The sequence below is a fragment of the Mus musculus genome, chromosome 12 (assembly GCF_000001635.26).
Source record: "Mus musculus strain C57BL/6J chromosome 12, GRCm38.p6 C57BL/6J".
NCBI classification, from domain to species: Eukaryota; Metazoa; Chordata; class Mammalia; order Rodentia; family Muridae; genus Mus; species Mus musculus.
The window spans coordinates 42,964,631-42,982,239 of record NC_000078.6 but is presented as its reverse complement, the minus strand read 5'-3'; the positions used below and the strand labels follow the sequence as shown (position 1 = coordinate 42,982,239).

The following is a 17,609-nucleotide window of genomic DNA, read 5'->3' as shown; positions in this document are numbered from 1 at the left end:
ATTTTATATTACTTTATTCACAATTGTATGCCAATAAGTCATATATACATATACATATATCATTCAAACTTGAATTGAAAATATCTTTGAATACAGTGTAACAATAATGATTCCAATAGACTTGAAAATTCCTAGATATAGTGACAATGTCTGTATCGATAACACTATGATCTTTAATTGGGTCTATATATTAGATAGATATGCTAGAGATCATTCTTAGTTGAAGGATTGGAGATCATCTTAATGAAGGAACAGTTATATAAAAGTATACTAAAGAGCTACAACCAAGAAAAGAGATGTTAGAAATAAATTTCTCACTTGGTGAATTCATCTTACAAACTCATGTTATTTATAGAACAAGACAAGAGGTTCAAGGTGAAGAGGATATTATCTTTATTGACACTGATGTTCAGTATACATGATTACAAGGCTTAATAGCTTAGGGAAGGTTAATGTTATCTCCAGGGTTTTGATTTCCTTTTCTGAATTACTTATGAGATTCTTCATTAAAATGCAGAGAAAACTGCCTAGGAATTTTTTCCTGGAGTTTCAATTAAGTTATACATGCACATAATCTAGGTGGTGATAGATGTTCACAACTTTGTATCTATTTCAAAGTTATTGAAATAATGTTGATATATTAACATTCTAGTCATGATATTTTATCCCATGGTAAAATAAAGAAAATAGTAAAAACATAACAAGAAATCAGGTAAACACTTGATTCCTATTTAAGGAAAAAAAAAGTACTGGTATATGTAATAGACCCTAACAAGAAAAAAATAATATAAAATTTTACCATCCGGGGAAGAGAAAAAACTGCACTTTCTATCTCAAAGTGCTTTTATATATTACTCAGAACTGCATACAGTACAGTAGGGCAATATCTGTAACATATAGGTTATTAAAAACATTGAGTTTTCATGAATATTATCTGTCTGTGTTTTTACCCCTATTCAAGTGATTCCTTGTATAGAGGGAAAAGTTCATTGTATTCTTCAATCTTACATTGAGGAAAGTAATTAAAGAGAATAAATATATAAACTATTAAATTTTGGGATGATGAAAAATGATGAGAACCTGATTATGACATAGAAAATCCATTAAAGCATAAAGAGAATTAAGGAAAGGAGAAAGTACTAATGCCTTTTAGAAATTAGAGTAATAAACTGTCCTCATAAAGCCATTCCTAATGAGATCATGAAATAATATACTTTTCTATAATAACAACTAGCAGTAGTATTGGAGGGAAAAAAACTTCCTAAAGATAGTTCTGGTCAAATGGGTCCCTTAGAAATGAAATGAAATTTCTAAGCAGAAAAATATTACATCCATGATGCAAGGGCAAATTTTTTTTTAACAATGTCCAATTGAACTAAGAAACCTTAATATAGTGTAACTGCAGTAACTTCCATGATTCTGTTTTTGAAATGTTTAAATTAAATACTGAGTACTTCTCTTCCACTCTGTCTTCTATTGATTGTTTGGCATGGCAATAAATGCTTGAGCATATAAAATTACTAACTTAAATTAGGTCAAATTTCTTCTATTGTCCTAATTACTATTCTGTCTCTAATTGAACTGTCAGACATGTTTTCTTTCCTTTTCTTTCTTTTTTTTTGTATTCTAATTTTTTTATTAGGTATTGATTTCATTTACATTTCCAATGCTATCCCAAAAGTCCCCCACACGCTCCCCCACTCACTCTCCCACAACCCACTCCCACTTCTTGTCCCTGGCGTTCCTCTGTACTGAAGCATATAAAGTTTGCAAGACCAATGGGCCTCTCTTTCCACTGATGGCCAACTAGGCTATCTTCTGATTCATATGTAGCTAGAGACACAAGCTCCAGGGGGTACTGGTTAGTTCATATTGTTGTTCCACCTATAAGGTTGTAGATCCCCACAGCTCCTTGGGTACTTTTTCTAGCTCCTCCATTGGAGGCCCTGTGATCCATTCAATAGCTGACTGTGAGCATCCACTTCTGTGTTTGCTAGGCCCTGGCATAGTCTCACAAGAGACAGATATATCAGGATCCTTTCAGCAAAATCTTGCTAGTGTATGCAGGGGGTCAGCGTTTGGAAGCTGATTATGGGATGGATCCCCAGATATGGCAGTCTCTAGATGGTCCATCCTTTCATCTCAGCTCCAAACTTTGTCTCTGTAACTCCTTCCAGGAGTGTTTTGTTCCCAATTCTAAGAAGGGGCAAAGTGTCCACACTTTGGTCTTCGTTCTTGTTGAGTTTCATGCGTTTAGCAAATTGTATCTTATCTCTTGGGTATCCTAAGTTTCTGGGCTAATATCCACTTATCAGTGAGTATATATTGTGTGAGTTCCTTTGTGATTGGGTTACCTCACTCAGGATGATGCCCTCCAGGTCCATCCATTTGCCTAGGAACTTCATAAGTTCATTCTTTTTAATAGCTGAGTAGTACTCCATTGTGTAAATGTACCACATTTTCTGTATCCATTCCTCTGTTGCGGGCATCTGGGTTCTTTCCGGCTTCTGGCTATTAAAAATAAGGTTGCTATGGGCATAGTGGAGCATGTGTCCTTCTTACCAGTTGGGACCTCTTCTGGATATATGCCCAGGAAAGGTATTGCCTTAAGCTAATAGAATATTATGGTCTGTGATATGCATACTCAAAAAATATAACTTTCGTTATAATTAAAGGGGAGACAATAATTATTTTAAGATGGAGCATGAGGCAGAACAACAAAATGTGCATTGATATAGAAAGGTTCTCTGAGAAAGAGACATTAAGTGATATGTATAAACTTTTCAGTTATGACTTCATAGTTTTCACAGTGATAGATTTCATGTCAGTGCAAAAGATCACCTGAAGTTTTTTCTCTTAATTTGTTTAACTTCATTTCTGCCAGTTCAAGTTTCTGGCAGAACATTTTCCATTTGACTTCCTTTAACTAGAGTAGAAAAATGTAATTGTACTTAAAAGACAGTCTACTCACAACCATGAACTGATTCCTGGCACTCCCAATGCTCATGATTGCTTTCGTTTTTCTAGTATCATTTGATAATTTTAAATAAATTATCAAAATATCTCTTGTCTAGCTATACAAGTTTTTAGTAACTAAACATGAAATTGGTTTGGAAAGAGAAATTACTAAACAGATATGGTGGTCACTTAAGTGGAAAATTGTTCTATTATTTCTTGTCCACATGCAAATGCCATTCATGAAAGAGGAAGTGGATTCGCTAAGTATGCTGGTACAATGAAACTGGCTGGCCTTGAGCAGGTACCACCAGGGTGCCTCATACTCTTCCATCATTTGCTCTGCTGTTTGAGGTTTTTCAGTGACTACAAAGGTCTGTCAACAAGAGCCAAGCATTTTCTCCACTCGAGGAAGTGTAGTAATGTTAAAATGCTTAATTTATTTGAACTTTATCACATTTAGCATAATCAATTATGTAGATATGAATTTAAAATATGTAGCCTATATAAAAGAATCCAATTCAGAAATGAAAAATTATTATCAGTGCTTAAAGAAGAAAATATAATCAAATATTCTATCTGAATTGTTCAAATAAAAATATTTTGAAAACAAGTAGATGATGGAAACAATTGTAGGATATGTTCTTTCTATATTTTTGTTACATTGTTATTTTTTAAATTTTTCAAGTTAATAACAGATGCTTTCAAATTTAGTGTGTAAATAGATGGAGTTCAAAACAACATTCCTCCCTGTGGTTCTACACAACTTTGTAGGTTCCTAATAACTACCCTTTTATTCACATCCTCAAACAATCACTATGAAACCAACTCCACCTTCAAAGCCTATTGACTATGCATGAGTTCATCAGAACCAAGGCTATCTTAAACTAGCACTGCTTTTATGAGTAACTAAAGGTATTCCAGTTTCTAAATATGCCTTACCATAATCGCTTCCAAAAAAACAGACTAATACTAGCCTTGTTTACTGAGATTTCAAAGCCATGTCACATAAAAATCCAAATATTTTATATAGTGTCTAAGATTGCATATAATTTATTATCTTTTTTTTTAAATTTTTTATTAGGTATTTAGCTCATTTACATTTCCAATGCTATACCAAAAGTCCCCCATACCCACCCACCCCCACTCCCCTACCCACCCACTCCCCCTTTTTGGCCCTGGTGTTCCCCTGTACTGGGGCATATAAAAACTACAAAATACTGCTCTCTTACAAGATTAGTCTTTTCTGTTCCTGTATTACTTCAAGTTGTCTTCACTGAACAGAACTTTTGCTTATATTTTTCCTTACATGTTCATATGCCTGACCACTTTACATTCAGATAACATTACATTCTCCCTCTTATCAGAGGTCTCTTCAGTAAATCTGAAGACCTTCACTGACCTGCTATTGCAAGGAATAGCCAGCTATGATCCAAAGATTAACTGTCTGTCTTAGAAGTATAGATTCAGTAGAACACAATTATGCTATTTATAATTAATACTTTTCATACAATATGCTTTAATTATATTTGATCTCCTCTATCCTCCACCAATACCTCCCTGATCCTTTCCATCTCCGTACACACTCAAGTTCATGCTCACACCACTTTTTTCACTCTCTCTCTCTCTCTCTCTCTCTCTCTCTCTCTCTCTCTCTCTCTTTCTCTCTACTCTTCATCATCATCATCTAATGCCTACCATCTACCTTTCATGTATCTACCTATCTATTCACCTTTCTAATCTTTCTATTGACCTATATGTCTTCTATCAAGAAATAAAAGTATCAAAACAATCAATTGCACTGTTAAGGTTAAGTGGATTTTTTTTTTACATTGCTTGGAATAATTTCAAAGTATATCATATGACTACATTACCTGAACTAATTACTATTGGATCTTAAAAAAATGCCAAGCTGTTCTTTATCTCATTAATGATTTGGGAACATAATCTGAGCTTATTTTGTTTGTTGACTATCTGCCCTATCAATACTCAGGGTTTTCTATCTACAGTCTTTCCCAACAATGTGCCCACTTTCAGAAACGTAGCAAGCTTTAAGTATCTACTTTCAATCCTAAATGAATAATACTTGAAAGATTTTGATTTTTAGATGTAGAGTACATCCATTGAATATGATCTAAATAAGTACCTTTTCTCAGGGAGTATAATTTTCTATGTCTTCAAAACTGAGGCTAGGCATGTGACTCATATGAACTGACCGAGAAGAAAGAGGTACCTTCTTTTTCACTGCTCTATTGTCAAACACAAAAAGACCAATATACTGATGTAATGAATAAAATCTGAGAAGAAATATTAAATGTTAATTTGTGGTCAGAACTAAACTATACAATTTAATTTTTGACTCACTTGTTTCTTCCTTTTCCTGTTCTTTAAGACCCAGGAGAGACACTACCTCAACATCTTGTATCATAGTGCAAATATTTGTTAAGATTCAGCATTTTTATTGGGAAAAATAACCTGTTTTACTCTAAGTGCAAAATGTGGAGATGTATCTAACCACATCCGAAAGTAGCCAAAACTGGCTCATATGAAGAGTGTGTAGGTTATAGTATTGCTAAAAATAGAATGGTTTCCACCCAAAAGAAGGAAATCTTTTACTTTCTTTAGCAGCCTGGTTCAATGACTATTGTCATATGTCTCCTGTGACAGAACACTTGGCTTCATTGATATTCAGATGATGTTCTGATGATCTGAGAAAAACTGTAAAAACTTCAATCATATGCGGATTCTTAAAATAATTTTATATTTATTAAAAAAAATGAGTGGAAACATTTTTTTCTTCAGACAAGATTTATCTTAGATAGTAGCCATGATTAGGATTATTAAATAAGACAGAGAAATACAAATGCTCTGATTTCAACTTGATTTTTCTTTTTTCTCAGCATGCAAGTACCTATATTGAAACAGCAATTACTGAGCAAAAGATGAGATTCAAATACCTTAAAACATAGCCCTATATTTTCAAAGGTAATCTTTTTCTTATTATGTAAATGATATGTGGAAGAAATTTAAAATAAAAAGAGAAAAGAAAACAGTATCTGAACATGCTCACTTTCAAGCATTTGATCTTCCTCAACATTTGAACTGATATTCTTAGGCTGTCTGTATGTAATAATAACCGCCTAGGGTTGTAAATTGTAGTCAACTTCACATCTTGATTTTCTTCTGACTTTATAAAATTTTACATCATATATATTCCTATATGAAGCATTCTAATCATCTCATAGTAATTGATGATAATAAGTTTACTGAATTTTTGCATCTTTCATACTTTTTTTGTTTTGGTTTAAGAGTTATTTAAAGAAACAACCTCATTTAGTATTGCAGGAAGGTTACCTACAGTGCATTTTAGTGAATGAGTAGCATGCTGATGCATACTTGTAAAATGCTCCCTGGACATTTGTACCAATTTAATACCTATCTTAAATACACATGTGTAGTTTTAAAGCCTACTATATTTACTATCACTTTTACATGTTATTATCTTTCAAATAAGAAAATTATCTTTTATTATTTCAATATATTTTTTCCAATAATTATTCTGTATTCATCAAATACCACATGTTCTGTGTAATGAATCTGCTTTTGGAAGGATTATTGTTCATTCATTTATATTCTACCACAATCATTTATATTATGAATTTTATACTTTTGCTGGGAGTGCATTGTTTACATAAAAAATGATAAGAGCTAATGATATTCGTCTCCTTAGTATATATTAAACAGCATTTACTAGGTACAAACTTCTAAATTTATTAGCTTTTCATTCTATTTTCTAATAGCAATGCTTCTTTTTATTATGTAAAAACTACTCTTCTTAGTATTGGCGAACATCTTAAATCACAAATAATTATGTTGACAAAATTATCTGAGTACAATTTTTAGCTAATATATACTTTCCATTTTACTATTTTCAAATTTAATCTGAACATTTTCTTGCTCATTTGCTTCATTAGTGGGCTTTGGAGTCAATGCAAAACAAATTTTAAAACAGTCTGATACCCCTCTTATATTAATTAATCTGCATTAATGCTACTCATAATCATAGAAACATTATGCTTGATCCAACATGTCTGTTTCATCTTTAAGACTTCCTTTGCAGTTACATAGTTTTCTTACCTTTGTGCACTGCAGACTTGATTAAGAATACATATAAAATTCTAATAGTATCTTTGATCCTTTCCTTACTGTAGAATAGGTATTCAAATATAATATGCTGTGCTTTAACTCTTTCAAAGCACAAATCACCTCTACAGGTTCACATTGATATAGCTGCTATTTGTTTGAATTCCTTTGACTGGCAAATTTTAGTTTGAGTGTCACATCTTAAAACTCTCTACCTAGATCAAGGTCACACTGAGCTTCTCCTTTATGTTCTTTGGGAACCACATGAGTTTTGTCATAGTTGTTTGTCCACCTAGTGTTTTATTTCATGATCTCACTCACACACCTTAAATTGTCCTTGGATAATTTTCCACTTGTAGACTATTCTTCCTAGGATACTAGGTATTAAATATATTTCCTTTTGTGTAGTGTTTATTAATATGCTTCTATTGATGTCTTTGTTCACATACTGTAAAATTGCCATCTCAATTTTCAATTGAGAGTAAGTTTATATTAAATTTCTATATATAATACCCCATGTTTCTCTGTTTTCCTTTCTTTCTTATCAGAGTTCTTGTCCCTGCTCACTATTTGATGAAGCTTGCCTGATTTAGTGCTATTGTGTCTTCCTATGTCTACAGAAATGTTACAAATATAATCTACTTTTGATACTTAAAGGGCGGCAAACTTATTAATTTCTGGATTTGTCTCTTTTACTGGTTTAAAACTTGGGATAAGTGTAATGTGCCAGCTAATAAGGGCACTTACTGCCAACCCTCTTGAAGAGAAAAGTTAATCCTACAAACTTTCCTCTGACATCCACTTGTGTGTTCTGGCTGTATTCCAACACACACACACACACACACACACACACACAAAGACAAGCTCGCGAGCACATGCAATCATTTAGGAAAGGTTATTTGCAGGCATTAGCTTTTTACACAAACTCTTTTAGTAGTCTATCAAGTTTGAATTCAATTCTGTTTATCTCCTAAACTACTATTAATAAAAATTTCTTTCTATTTTTCTCTACTTCTATCAAATAAAGCTTTCTTACCAAGACAATTCTACCCAGTTACATATAGCCCAGATATTTCCACAACTTGTTTCAAAATTAAATATACTTGATTTATACTTCTTTTCCAGTTTTCTTTTACATTTATACCTTAACATATTGTATTTTCATTTTTCTCCCTATTTAATGTTTAAACTGCCTTGGTACAATATTTCTTAAAAATGGTAGTGTTTAAAACAATGGAGACAATTGTAGGTTTTGTTTACAGTTACAAATAGGAAGTCTCTGGTTTCAATAATGGAATAGTTGGAATTATATGAAACTGGTTATAATACATGTAAACTTCAAAGCTTACATTTTAGCAAAATCAGAAGTTTACACAGTTGTCCATTTTTCCACACAATAGTTTTATTGATTCTGAAATTTCACCTCATGCACCCCAATCAAACTCAGTCCAGTCTTTCCATGTCCACCACACACCATGGGGACCTTTTCTCAAAACGTAAAATTAAAATAAAAAAACAGTCCAATTTATCTTATCTTTATACTCACTGGAGCACTGTCAAACTCTCAGTGGCCAGCCCCTTAAGTAGAGCTGAGTCCTTCCCCTCCAGTAACCTTACTAGAAGGCATCATCTATGAAGAGCTAACTTCAGCATTTATATCACACCTTTTAAGACTTCTCTTAGACGGCTTCTTGTTTAGATTGTCATTAAAAACTGGTTTCTCAACTGTGCATCTACATTCATCTATATCACTGCAAAAGTAGCTTCCTTGCTTTTTATAGGTGGTGAGAAAACAGATCGTGGGCTTCTCTATGGTTTCTGGTGGCAGTACAGACCACAAACATGGCCCCCAGATTCAGTAGGACCAAAGACCAACAGATGGCCCTTGGAATCAGCCTGGATCATGTACATTAACATGGATTCAGACAATAGCACAAACCATGGATATCTGTGTGGCCTTTGATGGCAAAACGAGTTATGAATCTCAACACTGAACCCAGTTTCAGTAGGAACTCTGACCTAGATATGGCCCTCTGTGGCAGGACAGACATGGGTATCACCATGGCCTCCTCAGGTGGCAGTACAGGCCAGTCTCATGAATACGAACTCCAATGGCTGCATGGGTAGTAGACATCAAATGGATTTGGAAGGCAGCCCAGACCATGGACAGCACCGACCATGGACAGCACCGACCATGGACAGCACCGACCATGGACAGCACCACAGCCTTCATTGGTAACTTGAACCACAGAAATCAACCCAGATCTTGGCTACAGTGTTACCATTATTTTTATATTTCACTGAAATATAAAACATAATTATCTATCAATTCTAGCATTTTATTGTAGGTCTGCACCCCTATTTCTCACTTTTGTTTTTACTTATTCCTACTTACTATAACAATTCAGCTATTATTGTGAAATGCATTGTAATAATGACAGATATCCTCAAATTTTTCAGTTACATTAACAAACATCTGTGGTTGCTTTGGGGACTTCTTATGCTCGTGGTTATGAGCTAAGGATGTTAGTTCTCAGTTATCTTCAAATGTTATGTCTTCCTGGAAGCTGAGGATGGATTTAGAATACATTTTTGTCAGGGAGACTTGACATAGCTTGATAATGTGGTTGAAAATTGGAAAAGTAAACTAAGACTTTCCTAGGTCCTTTATTGGAGTCAAAGTTATCAGTTTATATAGGTACCTCTTTCCAATGCTAAGTCTGTGTCTAAGCCCAGCACCAATGTATTTTAATTTCTTCTCTATTGCTGTGACAAACACCATAACAAAAGCACTTTATGGTAGGAAAGTATTTCTTTAGCTTATAATTTTCCAGGGATCAGCAATGATTGAGAAAAGTTAGTACATAAAGTCAAAGTGGGAACATGAAGCAGAAACCATAGAGTAGCAATGCTTTCTGGCTTAATCTCTGTTTCGTGCTCAGTCAGATGATTTCTGGTATAGGCCAGAATCAGCTGCCCAGCAAATACTGCAATCTACTGTGGCCTATACCAAGAAATAAAATTTTTCATAGATTCACCTGATAGAACTAATTAGTCTCTTATAATCTTGTCATATGTGAAAATGATTATACCTTGTATAATGTTGACAGATACTAATAGCTAGGATCACTTTCTTGAAGACATGAAAATACACCCATAGCTTTCAAACCTGCTCTAGTACTGTAGATCTGTGTGTTTGGCAAAGAGTAGACTGCCCCCCCCCCGTGTGTGTGTGTGTGTGTGTGTGTGTGTGTGTGTGTCGGTTTTCATGGTCTCAAAACAAAATGCCTTTCACCTTTGGCATATGTTTGCTTTGCTTTGTGATGATATCAAACATTCTCTTCACTTTAATAACAAATTCAGCAATGAAGTCCAGGAAAATATTGTCTTGATTTTTTGAAACTTATAAATTTATACTACAGTATAAATGTCAAGGAAGGGCCTAAGGTCCACGAGCTCTTCAGATTCCAGATGCTTGTGGAGGGAGCAGTATGGTTTTTTTTTTTTTTCACTTTTTTTTTAATGAAATCTCCTCAAAGAGCTAAAATAATTGAGGGTATCAAGAGTTTGCAAGTGTCATAGACAATGGCCAAGATATCTCTTAGAATTCAAAAAGCTATATTTCAGCAAACATTAGCCTCATTATACTTCTGAAGATAAATAAATGTGTGATTAACCAGAAGAAGTGATCTAATTATTTTGAAAATTTATGATTCTGGATTAAATATTCGTGTCTTGAATATTTCTACTGAATGTTAATTCTGTGTTAAGAATTATGTGAGACTTTTGTGAAACTCAACTAGTACTCAGGACTTAGATGACTTCCATCGAGCATACTCAATATTATTAAGGAAAGTAGCAGTCAGTAATGATGGTTAGAATTATGAGTCAACTGCTGTATTTGTGCTTATCAGGTGTTTCTAGGTGTTTCTTGCCTATGCCTTTATCTTCTTTTCTACAACTTGGTGTTATAAACACTGTTTTCTAACAAGATTAATGACTTTTCACTTAGGTTCAGAAAAAACACTAGGCATATGATAGTCAACTAGGATTTGTTATGATGGCAATTATTTCTAATAACTTCATCTTCTTATCCTGGAAACTCATGATAACTACAATCATTAGCACAGTTTCTGAGCATCAGTCTACCTGGTGTTTTAAGGAATCTCCCTTAATGTAATGAAAGTTAATTTAAGTATTAATTCCACTATTTTCAACTCAAGTGGTTGATGGCAACCCAACCAAAAAGACAATGTACCAAAAAGTGAAAACTTCCTGAAAACCTGCAGGCTGTCCCCTTTATTGTTCCTAATTTCTGTGACTATCAGGACAAACTGAGTCAAAATTATGTCACCTGTAATTGAGTTGCTTATGCCATACTTAGACAGGTTCTCTTTTCTAGTTCCTTTATAAAGTGAACCTTATCTCATAATGGAAGTGCCACAATTGGATTAAATCAAATATGTATATATGAATATATATATGCATACATATATACATATATATACACATGCATACATGCACACACACACACACACACACACACACACACACACACATATATATATATATATATATATATCCTGTCATATTATCTAAGAATGTAAATGTTTTTAAATATAACAGAATTTTATTTCTGCTCAAAATAAGGTATTAGATATGAATTTTATTCACGAAATATCTTTCTTCCCAGAGTTGTTGCATTCCACAGACATTCACTAAGCATATATAGAAAGGTATTCTATGGAGATAACTAAGGACCAGCCTCAGCTCAGTGAGAGGTTCTGAGAGAAGTTGAGAGTTGTGAAACAAATGACTTTATGTCAAATTTTGTCAGAGTCCAAGCCAAGCTGTCCAGAATGATTTCTCTCTTTTCTACTTTTTTTTTCCTGGAGCTCACCAGACCCACCCCCTCTCTCTGGTGTGTGTGTGTTCTGTTCAAAACAGTAATCCAAGCAGTTCTATCTTGCTATTATAAAAAAATAAATTTAAAAAAATCTCTAGATAGCTCATCTCTTGCAGATCAAAAGCCCAGTCTTTTATTTTACTTACCAATTCAGTCTTTACCCCAGGTTCCTTTTTGATTATCCCATAAATCGGCATCCTGTGACACCAGCTTTTGATTCTGAGAAGACACCCAGTACAAATTTGTCTTTTTTCTTTTCTTTCCTTTTCTTTTCTTTTCTTTTCTTTTCTTTTCTTTTCTTTTCTTTTCTTTTCTTTTCTTTTCTTTTCTCTTCTCTTTTCCTTCCTTCCTTCCTTCCTTCCTTCCTTTCTTTCTTTCTTTCTTTCCTTCTTTCCTTCTTTCCTTCTTTCCTTCTTTCCTTCTTTCTGTTTCTTTTTTTGGCAACATTGCAAAAGAATTCAGAGATCTGTCTACCTTTATTTAGTACAGAAGATGAACTAGCTGGTTGGGACCATGCTCTGAAATTGTCATTTCTACCATGCATGGACATGGACCGGGACCTAAATTCCCTCTGTTCCAGGCTGACCTTGAACTTTGGAATCTGTCTACCTTTGTAATCATAATCAAAAGGCTTAGCTTGGTGGGATCTCCTGTGATCACCACTCCCTAAATCTCTTTATCTCCTTTCTTATCTTTCTGACAAGCTGGCTCACAGTGAACCTGCTTTTGTTCTTTTAGATTCATGAAATCTTCACATAATTCATACTGCATCTTTATATTTTGAGTATTTGAGAAATTATATATTTTTTAATTCATATTTCCATAGTTCTTTCCCACACCCTTAAAGGCTCTCCTAATGGTACTAGTGTTTACCATTTTGCTAAGATATTAGCCACACCTTTGCCTCCTGAAACATATTGTCTCTGATTATCATGGAGTCATTGATATTGACAGATAGGGCAATCTTAGGAGGAGAGTGAACGTATATACATTTTTACACAAACAAGCCTTATACTCATACCAACCATCAACTCTCATGGAGGCTCATCTCCTGCTGGCTCTATTCCAGGGGCGGGAAACAACGTCATACTGTCTCTTCTGTGGCCATGCCAGACCCAGCAAGAAATATGTAGAGCACATATAAAAGGACACTCCATTGAAATTATTGAGCATATTTGGAAAGGTATTCCATGGAGGTGTTAAGCACACATGGAAAGATGAGGAGGTTATTTCAATGACCAAGTTTTCCATCAATCAGCACAGTTCTGTTCATAAATCCATATTATAAAAGAAACTTTATATGGGTGAAATAATGAATATTCTAAATGAGGTCTCAACTGATTATTTCTGTGCTAAGTATTCTAAACTATAAAATAGAAACAGAAGTAATGGTGAATAATGGTGGGCTTCAATGTCTACCTTTGAGGTGCTAATAGTTCCATCAAAGTTTAACTAAGATTAATGTGAGTATGGAAATACACATAATACTACCAGAGTATGCCATAAGCAAGACCTGGACATTTTGCATCTTCAGTGCATATTGTGATCTTATGCTCAACTCTCACATGTTGTACCAAGATAGATATTTAAGTAACTCTATCTATCTCCAAAAAAAAATTTGGTAGGCTTAGGCACATCATTATACAATAGCTTTTTTTTTGTAACTGAATGATCATCTATCCTAAGGTAACAAATTCTGGGGAGGACATGAAGAGAGACTTTTCTAATTTGTGACTCTGTACTGTCCTGTGAAGAGAGGGAAGGAGGCAGGGCAACCAAGATTCCTGCTGTTCCTTATCCTTTATAAAATCTCTGAGTGGAGAAATGTATAAATGGGACTGTCAAAAGGTGGTGGGGAAATCAACAGCCACCAGCCTCCTACATCCAGAAAGAATGTAAGATAATAAAAGTTTCATTCTTCAGCCCACACTGATCATTTTATGTAACTTTTGTGCTGACAGATAAATTTTCTTATATCATATAACTAGATAAGAAGCAAATGAATACATGAACACACCATTCGTCACCATGGACTGATCTATAGAAAATACTCAAGTGGGCTTTATGTGATTTTTTTTTCCTATGGACCCTTTTTAGACATAATTTAATTAAAGTGAAAGATTGCACAGATGTTGCATAGAGCAGCATTTTGTGAAGTTCACACTTTTGCCTGATCAGCAATTAAATGCAGGTAAAGAGAAATGCCACTTACTTTTTCCAGCTGAGATAATTAACAGGGATCTTTCAACTTCAGTCACTATGAAGATAATGTTCCTGTTGCTTCATTACAATTACTAAATTTATAGCAATAAAATGTAATCCTCAGAAAGACTGCAATATATTTGAGCATAGCTAGAATATTTAACATAAAAGTTGTTTTTTTCTTATTGCTATGATATATATATACATATATATATACATATACACATAAATATGCATTTACATATATATACATACTTTCTGAACATAACTAGAATGTTTAAAATAAAATTGTGCTTGTCTTACTGCTATGATTTATACATATATATTCTTTCTGAATGTTACCACATATGTATGTGTGTATATATAATATATAAATTGTTATACATATAATATATATATATATATATATATATATATTACCTCAGATAAAAGTATTGGGTAAGATCCTTCTGAGAAATGCTAAAGCTGATAATTCAGCTTGTTTACCCTGAAGGTGATTTATCAGAGCCTTAAGTTTGAATCTCTGAGAAGATAAAAAAAAAATGGAATTCCTCCTGTAGATTTTTATGCTTAAGTCTCTTCATATGTTGGAGGGAGATGTTAAAAAAAAAAAGAACACCTTAATAAATATAGTAGATTTGAAATGCGATGTAAATTTTATAGAGTATTTTGATATACCACAACACTATCTGTAAAGACACTATAAGAATTGTTTAAAAATCGCACAATCTAAGTACCTGTTTGTCAGAGACCATCCTGTGAGAAAGTGAGCCTTCACAATCTCCCTAACAGGCCAAATGGCCTCGTGCTAAGAGCTGGTTATCACCCACTTCCTCCTTATTCCCTTCCTGTCACCTAAGGCTGTAAAATTTGAATTACAGTCCCCTCTTCCCTATCTCTTCCAGAGTTCCCATGACATCCAAGGACATGAGTTACGCCTGAGCCCAGCCTGACACCCAAGGCTGTCAAGGAGGATCAATGTTCCAGAGATAAGATGCAAAGTGCCTGCTGCCTGGCGCCTGACTTCGGCCCCCATGTCAGCAGATGCCCACTTCTTTTTTCTTTGTATAATTCTCCCTCAACCCCTCCCCTATTCCCTGCAATGTATGCTTTAAAAAGAAGGCACCTCAGCATAATAAATGAGACCTCGATAGGTACCCTTCTTGGTCTCCTATTCCTCTTTTTCTTCCTCCCATCTCCTTCCAGGTTTGCCGTCCCCGGACGGGATACCTGTTTTTCTCAACTATGGTGATTATGCATTTGAGAATAATTTATTGAATCATACTATCCATGAACTCTTCATATAATATGCAAAGAAATGTACACTGGTAAGAAATTGTTAATTTAAAACCATTGACTACTACCCAAGACACACATGTGTGCATAGGGTTAACATTCAGGCCCCCTTGATATTTGTCATCAATAAGCAATTAAGAGGATTGCATCCACAGGAGATGTTTTAAATAGGAGAAAAGTGCCATGATTTAGAAAATGACAATCCAGGTCACACTGAGAATCATTCAAATATCAGATAACATAGTTTTAATTTAGGGACTTTTTCTCTGTGGATGGAAGATGTTTGAACCCTTGTCTTAGAATTCTCCTTCTGCTTAAACTGTGAGGGTAGATTGGCTCTCAGAATGTAAAGAATGCGTCTTCCATTGGATTTGTAAAAGAAGGGATTGCACTTAACCTAAGCTTTAAAAAAGGTTAAAGAACCTTACCCAGTTTAACTAAGAAACATTATAATATTTTAAAAAATCTTTCTTTCTGTAAGGATGTTATTCCTATTAAAAACTTTTTTATAACTTTTATGCCACCATTTTTGTATAACATGAGAAAATCTTGCAATCCCTAGGTTCTTCAATCCACAGTAAAATAGAGGGTCTGTACATATGAATGTGTGTTATATATAAAAATAACAGGAAAGATAAAATAGAACAGGCTTCAATAGGGGAGGCTTTGATTTTAGGACTATGCAGGAAGAAGAGGTGAGACATTATACTTTAAAACACTTTGCCCCGATACTATTGTAAACAATTGTTTGTTTCTCATTTCACTGCATTTTAACCTTGCAGATAGCATGCAAGTATATTAGGAAGAAAAAAAAAAACGTGTGTCTTGTGAAATTTGATGCAACTAGAGGATGCAGGGAATGTAGGCAAACATTAGAGTACATATGTAGCCCTAGGTTTGAATCCTTGCACTGAATGTAAAGAAAAAAATGAAGTAATAGTATATAACTGTGAAAGATATGTCAAAACTAAAGTCACAGACAAATTAAGGCATATTTTTAAAGCTGTTTGCTTTCCATATAAAGGATTATGTAAGCTAATATTTTGAGATAGTTTATCTTAAATTTTTTAATAAGTGAGAATACTTTTTTTGGTAGGATGGATATTTTTACTGTGTTAATCCTACCAATCCATGAGCATGGGAGATCTTTCTATCTTCTGAAGTCTTCTTCGATTTCTTTCTTGAGAGACTTGAAGATCTTGTCATACAGAGCTTTCACTTGTTTGATTAAAGTTACCCCAGGATATTTGTGACCTCAACATAAAACCAGATACATTGAATCTAATAGAAGAGAAAGTGAGAAAGGGCCTCAAACTCATTGGCACAAGCGGAAATTTCCTAAACAGAACTCTAATGGCTCAGGCTATGAGATCAAGAATTGATAAATAGGTCCTCTTGAAACTGGAAACTTCTGTAAGGCAAAAGACACAATCACTAGGACAAATCAGCAACCTACATATTGGGAAAATATCTTCACAAACCCCACATCAGATAAGGTTCTCATATCCAATATATATTAATATATGTATATATATATTAAACTCAGTAAGCTAAGCTCCACAAAAACCAAACAACCAGTTTAAAACTGGGGTACAGAGCTAAAGAGAGAATTTAAAACAGAGGAATACCAAATGGCTGAGAAACACTTACATGTTCAAAGTCCTTAGTCATCAGGGAAATATAAATCAAAATGACCCTGGGATTCCACCTTACACCACTGAGAATGAACAAGACAAAAAATTCAGGTGACAACATATGATGACAAGGATGTGGAGAAAAAGGAACACTACGCCATTGCTGGTGAGATTGCAAAATCTCACCACTCACAGGTAAAAACACTCTGGAAATAAATCTGGATGTTCCTCAGAAAACTGGAAATAGATCTGCCTGAAGACTGAGCTATAACCACTCTCAGGCATATACAGAAAAGATGCCTCACCATAGCCCAAGGAGGGATGGGAGGTGGGGAGACCCTCTAGAAAGTACCAGAAATCTGGGAGGTGAGAGACTCTTAGAACTTAATGGAAGTGACCATAAATGAAATGCCTAACAGTGGGGAGAGGGAACTCAGAGTGCACCTCCAGTAGATAAGAGGGCCTCAAGTTGA

General features: G+C 34.3%; 1 long non-coding RNA gene across 1 annotated transcript in view; it reads left to right on the top strand.

Annotated features, from left to right (window-relative positions):
• The window catches only part of Gm33340 (predicted gene, 33340), a 67,177-nt gene extending 51,978 nt beyond the window's left edge, over nucleotides 1–15,199 (top strand). Inside the window, exons 5-6 of the long non-coding RNA NR_148724.1 lie at nucleotides 5,856–5,940; nucleotides 15,112–15,199. This is a non-coding gene — a long non-coding RNA (predicted gene, 33340). The remainder of the gene's footprint in view (nucleotides 1–5,855; nucleotides 5,941–15,111) is intronic.
• The last annotated feature ends 2,410 nt before the right edge of the window (nucleotides 15,200–17,609 follow it).